General features: G+C 30.9%; 1 protein-coding gene across 1 annotated transcript in view; it reads left to right on the plus strand.

Annotated features, from left to right (window-relative positions):
• The first annotated feature begins 5,769 nt into the window (after window positions 1–5,769).
• Window positions 5,770–9,580, plus strand: part of LOC133635065 (E3 ubiquitin-protein ligase RNF220-like) — a 119,390-nt gene continuing 115,579 nt past the window's right edge. Inside the window, exon 1 of the mRNA XM_062027818.1 lies at window positions 5,770–5,874. The gene's annotated coding sequence lies outside the window, so the exon portion shown is untranslated. The remainder of the gene's footprint in view (window positions 5,875–9,580) is intronic.

A 9,580-nucleotide genomic window follows, 5' to 3' on the forward strand; every position in this document is an offset into this window, starting at 1 on the left:
ATATATATATATATATATATGTGTGTGTGTGTGTGTGTGTGTGTGTGTGTGTATATATATAAAAAATAACCACTTTTTATCAAGTGTACACCATTAAAAATATTTTATATATATATATATATATATATATATATATATATATATATATATATATATATATATATATATATATATATATATATATATATATATATATATATATATATATATATATATATATATATATATACATATATTAGGGATGTCCGATAATATCGCCGATAAATGCGTTAAAATGTAATATCGGAAATTATCGGTATCGTTTTTTTTTATTATCTGTATCGTTTTTGTTTTTTTTTAAATAAAATTAAATCAACATAAAAAACACAAGATACACTTACAATTAGTGCACCAACCCAAAAAACCTCCCTCCCCCCATTTCTTTCTGTTATCAATATTCTGCTTCCTACATTATATATCAATATATATCAATACAGTCTGCAAGGGATACAGTCCGTAAGCACACATGATTGTGCGTGCTGCTGCTCCACTAATAGTACTAACCTTTAACAGTTAATTTTACTCATTTTCATTCATTACTAGTTTCTATGTAACTGATTTTATATTGTTTTACTTTCTTTTTTATTCAAGAAAATGTTTTTAATTTAGTTATCTTATTTTATTATTATTTTTTAAAAAGTACCTTATCTTCACCATATATGGTTGTCCAAATTAGGCATAATAATGTGTTAATTCCACGACTGCATGTATCGGTTGATATCGGTATCGGTAATTAAAGAGTTGGACAATATCGGAATATCGGATATCGGCAAAAAGCCATTATAGGACATCCCTAATATATATATATATATATATATATATATATATATATATATATATATATATATATATATATATATATATATATATATATATATATATATATATATATATATATATATATATATATATATATATAAAAATAGACCTGTTGTAAAAAAAAAAATAAAAAAAAAAACAGTAAACGTCCACTTGCTGATTCTCAGGTGGACTGAGAGAGCATCCAGTTAGTTGTCAGAGCTGAGAGTTTCCATAAGGCGCACACACACACACACACACACACACACACACACACACACACACACACACACACACACACACACACACACACACACACACACACACACACACACACACACACACACACACACACACACACACACACACACACACACACACACACACACACACACACACACACACACTAAAAGGCTGTTCATTAAAGAGGGGACCTGAGGGGAAGTGAGAGGGAAATTGCGTGTCACATCAGATTAGCGCAGGATTGGCTGGCGGGCGTCAGGAATTATTTCAATTAGGTTCTTTCAAAAAGTCTTTAAGCGATACCAATACTCATGACAAGAAATGAAGAGTGATTTGGGAACATTCTCAGGGCGCTCCCGGCCGGCCGCGCTTTGCTGGGAACGAGACGTGAAGTGTGTGGACGTGTGTGACGCCGACAAATCACCACGGCCAGACGGGAGTGCTGCCCCAGCCTGGTCTCGTGAGCGCCACAGGGAACCACTTTATCAGCAGACACCTGAAGGCACCGCCTGTTTGAGCCGCTACCTGTCAAAGGTGACATCAGCGTGACGTCAGAGGGAGCATCACGGCTGGCTGCGTGAGTGACGGGAAGAAAAGCTCCGACCGACTCAAGGGATGTGGCGATGTGTTGTGTAACGGAACACTCCATGTTGTATACATGTTCCTCCACACCGCCCCCTGTGGTCCACACTCGTACTGCACCTTACTCCTACCGTTGAGGCCTTGAACGCAACACGGAGCCGACGCAGGATGTGACACGTGTGTGTGTGAACGCGACACGGAGCCGACGCAGGATGTGACACGTGTGTGTGAACGCAACACGGAGCCAACGCAGGATGTGACACGTGTGTTTGAACGCAACACGGAGCCGACGCAGGATGTGACACGTGTGTTTGAACGCAACACGGAGCCAACAACCAACACTATCTACTGTATCCATTTTCCATCCATCCATCCATCCTTCATCCACTGTATCTATATTTCATCCATACATCCACCTATCATCTAATCTTCATCCATCCACTGTCTATCTCTATCTACTGTATCTTTCCATCCATCCATCAATTAATCCATCCATTGACTGTATCTTTCATTCATCCATCATTTATTATTTATCATGCATTCATCCATCCACTGTATCTCTCTACTGTACCTATCTTTCATGCATCCATCCACTGTATCTCTCTACTGTATCTATCTTTCATGCATCCATCCACTGTATCTAACTACTGTACCTATCTTTCATCCATCCATCCACTGTATCTAACTACTGTACCTATCTTTCATCCATCCATCATCCACTGTATCTCTATTTCATCCATCCATCCACTGTATCTATCTTTCATCCATCCATCATCCACTGTATCTATCTTTCATCCATCCATCATCCACTGTATCTATCTTTCATCCATCCATCATCCACTGTATCTATCTTTCATCCATCCATCATCCACTGTATATATCTACTGTATCTATATTTCATCCATCCATCCACTGTATCTATCTTTCATTCACCCATCGACTGTATCTATCGTTCATCCATCCATCCACTGTATCCATCTACTGTATCCATCTACTGTATCAATCTTTCATCCATCCATCCAATGTATCCATCTTTCATTCATCTATCTATCTATCTATCTATCTATCTATCTATCTATCTATCTATCTATCTATCTATCTATCTATCTATCTATCTATCTATCTATTTACTGTATCCATATTTCATTCATCCATCCGTCCACTGTATCTATTTTTCATCCATCCATCCATCCACTGTATCTATCTATTGTATACATCTTTCATTCATCCATCCATCCTCTGTATCTATCTTTCATCCATCCATCCACTGTATCTATCTACTGTATCCATATTTCATTCATCCATCCATCCACTGTATCTATTTTTCATCCATCCATCCACTGTATCTATCTACTGTATCCATCTTTCATTCATCCATCCATCCATCCACTGTATCTATCTTTCATCCATCCATCCACTGTATCTATCTACTGTATCCATCTTTCATTCATTTATCCATCTACTGTATCTATCTACTGTATCCATCTTTCATCCATCCATCCACTGTATCCAACTTTCCTTCATCCATCCATTGTATCTATCTATCTATCTATCCATCTATCTACTGTATCCATCTTTCATTCACCCATCCATCCACTGTATCCATCTTCCATCCATCCACTCTATCTATCTATCTACTGTAACCATCTTTCATTCATTCATCCTACCACTGTATCTATCTACTGTATCCATCTTTCATTCATCCATCCACTGTGTCGATCTACTGTATCTATCTTTTCATTCATCCATCCATCCACTGTGTCTATCTACTGTATATTTCCATCCATCCATCCAGCTATCATCTATTCATCCATCCATTTATTATCTTGTCATCCATCCATCCACTGTCTCCATATCAATTTACTGTATCTATCTACTCATCCATCTGTCTACTATCTTTCATTATCCATCCACTCTCTATATCAATCTACTGTATCTATCATCTATTCATCCATCCACTGTATCTCTCTTTATTTCCAACTACTTCATCCATCCATCCACTGTATCGCTCTATGTACCGTCTCCATCATCCGTCCATCTCTCCAGCTGTCAACTCTATCCATCCATCCATCCATCCATCCATGAAATGGGTCTTGGAAAATAAAACCACAAAATATAAGTCAAATAGAAAGAAGTCATGCGTAGAAGTGTAAACAAAAGAAGAAGACAGAAGAAACAAAAACATGAGAGAAATGCTGCAAAGTTGACAGAAGTTAGCATGCAGGCTAGCAGGGCATCAGACATAAAGACAATAGAGACACAAATAAAATAGAGACACAAATAAAATAGAGACATAAAGAAAATTGAGACACAAATAAAATAGAGACACAGATAAAATAGAGACATAAAGAAAATACAGACACAGATAAAATAGAGACACAAATAAAATACAGATATAAAAAACAGAGACACAAATAAAATAGAGACATAAAGAAAATAGAGACACAAATAAAATAGAGACACAGATAAAATAGAGACACAAATAAAATACAGATATAAAAAACAGAGACATAAAGAAAATGGATATAAAGAAAATAGACACAAAGAAAATAGAGACATAAAGAAAATAGAGACACAAATAAAATAGAGACACAAATAAAATACAGATATAAAAAAATAGAGACAAAGAAAATAGACATAAAGAAAATGGATATAAAGAAAATAGACACATAAACAAAATAGAGACACAAAGAAAATAAAGACATAAAGAAAATAGACAAAGAAAATAAAGACAAAGAAAATAGACACAAAGAAAATAGAGACAAAGAAAATAGAGACATAAAGAAAATAGAAACATAAAGAAAATAGACATAAATAAAATGGATATAAAGAAAATAGACATAAATAAAATGGGTATAAAGAAAATAGAGACATAAACAAAATAGACACAAATAAATAGAGACATAAAGAAAATAGAAACATAAAGAAAATGGAGACATAAAGAAAACAGAGACATAAAGAGAATAGACATAAAGAAAATAGAGACATAAAGAGAATAGACAAAGAAAATAGAGACATAAAGAGAATAGACATAAAGAAAATAGACATAAAGAAAATGGAGACATAAAGAAAATAGAGACATAAAGAGAATACACATAAAGAAAATAGACATAAATAAAATAGAGACATAAAGAAAATAGAGACATAAATAAAATAGAGACATAAATAAAATAGAGGGATAAAGAAAATAGAGACATAAAGAGAATAGACATAAAGAAAATAGAGACATAAAGAAATAGACATTGTGTCCTGCAACATGTTACAGTATATAAAGCCACCAATTGATGTCGCTAACATTAGCATAACATTCATTTTTGTTCTGCAGCATTTCTCTCATGCACTTGTTTTTATTTCTGTTTTTTTGCAGCAGTTTTTTTTTTTTTTGCATTCATGTTTGATCTTTTTTTTTTTTTTTTTAACTTTGCCTGATTGCGTAATTCCCGCCTCACGTGTGTCCAGGTGACAAACTCCCACGCACGCTTTCTTCAATGATCCCAGCCTGATGTGACTCCTTCTCAGTTACTAGTTACTTCTTATTTCTCACCTGGTGGGAGTTACTACTTACTTCTTATTTCTCACCTGACGGGAGTTACTAGTTACTTCTTATTTCTCACCTGACGGGAGTTACTAATTACTTCTTATTTCTCACCTGACGGGAGTTACTAGTTACTTCTTATTTCTCACCTGAGGGGAGTTACTAATTACTTCTTATTTCTCACCTGAGGGGAGTTACTAGTTACTTCTTATTTCTCACCTGAGGGGAGTTACTAGTTACTTCTTATTTCCACGCACAACTGCTTTTATTTGACCTGCGCGGGAAAAGTGCGCGTTATTGTTCCGATTATGGAAGAAGGAGCCATACAAATCCACTTCAATTTAGCGGGAGGTGGTCGTCACGCGTGGGGGGGCAGGAAGAGGGAGGGAGGGGGTGACTCTCGTACACACACACACACACACACACACACACACACACACACACACACACACACACACACACACACACACACACACACACACGGGGACACACACACACACACACGGTCACACCCCCCCACTGGTGTCCTCATCCCGCTGCGATCCACGACCACTAAGAGCCGCAGCATCCCGAAGGAGGAGCACGTGCACGCCGTCCTCCACGCACACGCCCGCAAAGTGTCTCGTCGCTCGTGGAGCAAGTTTTTGGAAGTTGTTGCGTGGACTGTCTTCGTCACGGTGAGTCGTGTTGTGGACATGATGTTTAATTGACGTCATTGATGGTTTGATTGGCGCGCGTTAATGTTAATTAACGTTTTTTTTGTTTTGTTTGTTTTTTAAAGTGCGTAAAACTCGCGCCGTTCACTTTTTCCATTAATTTTTTTTTTTTTTTTACGACAAAAGTAAATGCTTTTTGGCACACTTTCAATTGATGTTAAAGTTTTCTCCAGTTGATGAAGTGGCGCAAATGTTGTTGTGGAACTAACTAACTAACTAACTAACTAACTAACTAACTAACTAACTAACTAACTAACTAACTACAACACTAATAACTGTCGGAATGATTACAAAAAGATGAATTTGGTCTTTTATTGTCTTTAGTTCTGTATTTGAATGAAGTTTATCCCTCAAACATGAACATATATATATAGATGTAGTTTCATAAGCTGGAAGTAAACAGGACTATATGAGGAAGTAAATAAAGGATGGTGTTCTATTTAGGTCAATATGCTGGAACTAAACACCACTAAAATACAATAATAACCCTCAAGATGATTACAAAAAATATGAATTTGGTCTTTGAGTGTCTTTAATGTGTTTGTATTTAACAAACTGGCTGTTTATATATATATATATATATATATATATATATATATATATATATATATATATATATATATATATATATATATATATATATATTAGAGCAACACAACTATATGAGAAAGTAAAAGTATTGCGTTATATTTAGGTCAATATGATATATACAACTAAAATAAAAAAAGAACACACAAACATCCAATTTATGTATTTTAGGCATCCTTACAGTCTTCAAAGTTCGTTTTGTCCCTCGAAATTAGGTGTTGAATAAAAGGATATTGTTACATGCATTATGTTTGGGATAATGTGCTTGAACTAAATACAAGTAAAATAAAATAAATTATGTAAAGGTGCCTAAAAATAGGAATGGTGTATATTTTTTCTGTTTGAGTTCGTCCTAAAAGTCAATTTTTCCCCTCAAAGTTGGGTGTTGAAAAACAGAATACATATATATATATATATATATATATATATATATATATATATATATATATATATATATATATATATATATATATATATATATATATATATATATATATATATATATATATATATCCATCCATTTTCTACCGCTTGTATATATGTATATATATGTGTATATATATGTATATATGTATATATATATTTACATATATATATATGTATATATATATATATATAAGTAAGTATGTGTATATATATATATAAATATATATATATATATATATATATATATATATATATATATATATATCCATCCATCTATTTTCTACCGCTTGTATATATGTATATATATGTGTTTATTTATATAAATATATATATATATATATATATATATATATATATATATATCTCCATCTATTTTCTACCGCTTGTATATATGTGTATATATATGTATATATGTATATATATATATATTTACATATATATATGAATATATATATATATATAAGTAAGTATGTGTATATATATATAAATATATATATATATATATATATATATATATATATATATATATATATCCATCTATTTTCTACCGCTTGTATATATGTATATATATGTGTATATGTGTTTATTTATATAAATATATATATATATATATATATATATATATATATATATATATATATATATATATATATATATATATATATATATATATATATATATATATATATATATATCTCCATCTATTTTCTACCGCTTGTATATATGTATATATATGTGTATATGTGTTTATTTATATAAATATATATATATATATATATATATATATATATATATATATATATATATATATATATCCATCTATTTTCTACCGCTTGTATATATGTATATATATGTGTATATGTGTTTATATATATATATATATATATATATATATATATATGTATATATATATATATATATCTCCATCTATTTTCTACCGCTTGTATATATGTATATATATGTGTATATGTGTTTATATATATATATATATATATATATATATATATATATATATATATATATATATATATATCCCTGCGATGAGGTGGCGACTTGTCCAGGGTGTACCCCGCCTTCCGCACGAATGCAGCTGAGATAGGCTCCAGCACCCCCCATGGCCCAAAAAAAGGGACAAGCGGTAGAAAATGTGTGTGTGTGTATATATATATATATATATATATATATATATATATATATATATATATATATATATATATATATATATATATATATATATATATATATATATATATATATATATATATATATATATATATATATATGGGTCAATATGCTGGAACAAAATAGAATAAGACATAAAAGTAAGAGTAATAGATTAGTAGAGTAGCATATTTGGGTTCAGAAAAACATGTAAAGCGACTTTGGGTACATAAAAAAGCGCTATATAAATCCCAGGTATTATTATTATTATTATTATTATTTTGTCTTTAAAAATGTGTCCTGAAAAAGAAGACACATATTTGGTAAATATGCTGGAATTAAATACAACTATATAAAATAAAGTAAAAGTAACTTGATGTTGTATTGAAAAAAAAAATGTCTTGAAAAATAAAGATTGTGTTCTATTTTTTTATACAGTGGAAGTAATTGCATCTAAAATACAAGACAAGTAATGCGTAAAAACATACATTTGGTCTTTTTTTTGTCTTTAAAGTTCATTTTCCTCTCAAAATAGACTTTTGAAAGACATATATAGTTATATATGGTCTAAGTGCTGGAAGTAAATACAACTAAAATACAAGTCAACTTTGTGTAGATGCCTAAAAATATACATTTGTTTTTTTTTTGTTTTAGCCCCCCCTCAAAAATAGATATTGATGTATTTGGTTCTAAAGGCTTATATGATGGAACTAAACACAATTAAAATAAAGTAAAAGTAACTTGATGTTGTATTGAAAAAATTTTTTTGTCTTGAAAAATAAAGATTGTGTTCTATTTTTTTATACAGTGGAAGTAATTGCATCTAAAATACAATACAAGTAATGCGTAAAAACATACATTTGGTCTTTTCTTGGTCTTTAAAGTTCATTTTCCTCTCAAAATAGACTTTTGAAAGACATATATAGTTATATATGGTCTATATGCTGGAAGTAAATACAAGTCAACTTTGTGTAGATGCCTAAAAATATACATTTGATTTTTGTTTTGTTTTAGCCCCCCCTCAAAAATTAGATATTGATGTATTTGGTTATAAAGGCTTATATGATGGAACTAAACACAATTAAAATAAAGTAAAAGTAATTTAGTAAAGATGCCTGAAAATATAAATGCAGCATTTTTTTGTGTTTAATTTTATCTTAAAAGTAAAATTATAAATATTGTGTTTTGAAATACAGATATTGTTTTTGGGCCAATATGCTTGAACTAAATACAACTAAAATACAGCAAAAGTAATTTAGTAAAAATGCCTAAAAAATATAAAAGTAAAATGTTTTTGTAAATGTTAATTTGTTCTTAAAATATTGGGTTTTGAAAAACAAATATTGTTTTATATCTATGGGCCAATATTCTTGAAGTAAACACAACCAAAATAAAGTAAAAGTAATTCCGACACAAAATAGTTTTTTTGGGGGGTCTTAACTTGTCTTAAAAACATAAATACTACATATACTTGTTATCTAAAACGTCTTAT

Source organism: Entelurus aequoreus, linkage group LG19 (assembly GCF_033978785.1).
Source record: "Entelurus aequoreus isolate RoL-2023_Sb linkage group LG19, RoL_Eaeq_v1.1, whole genome shotgun sequence".
Classification (NCBI taxonomy): domain Eukaryota; kingdom Metazoa; phylum Chordata; class Actinopteri; order Syngnathiformes; family Syngnathidae; genus Entelurus; species Entelurus aequoreus.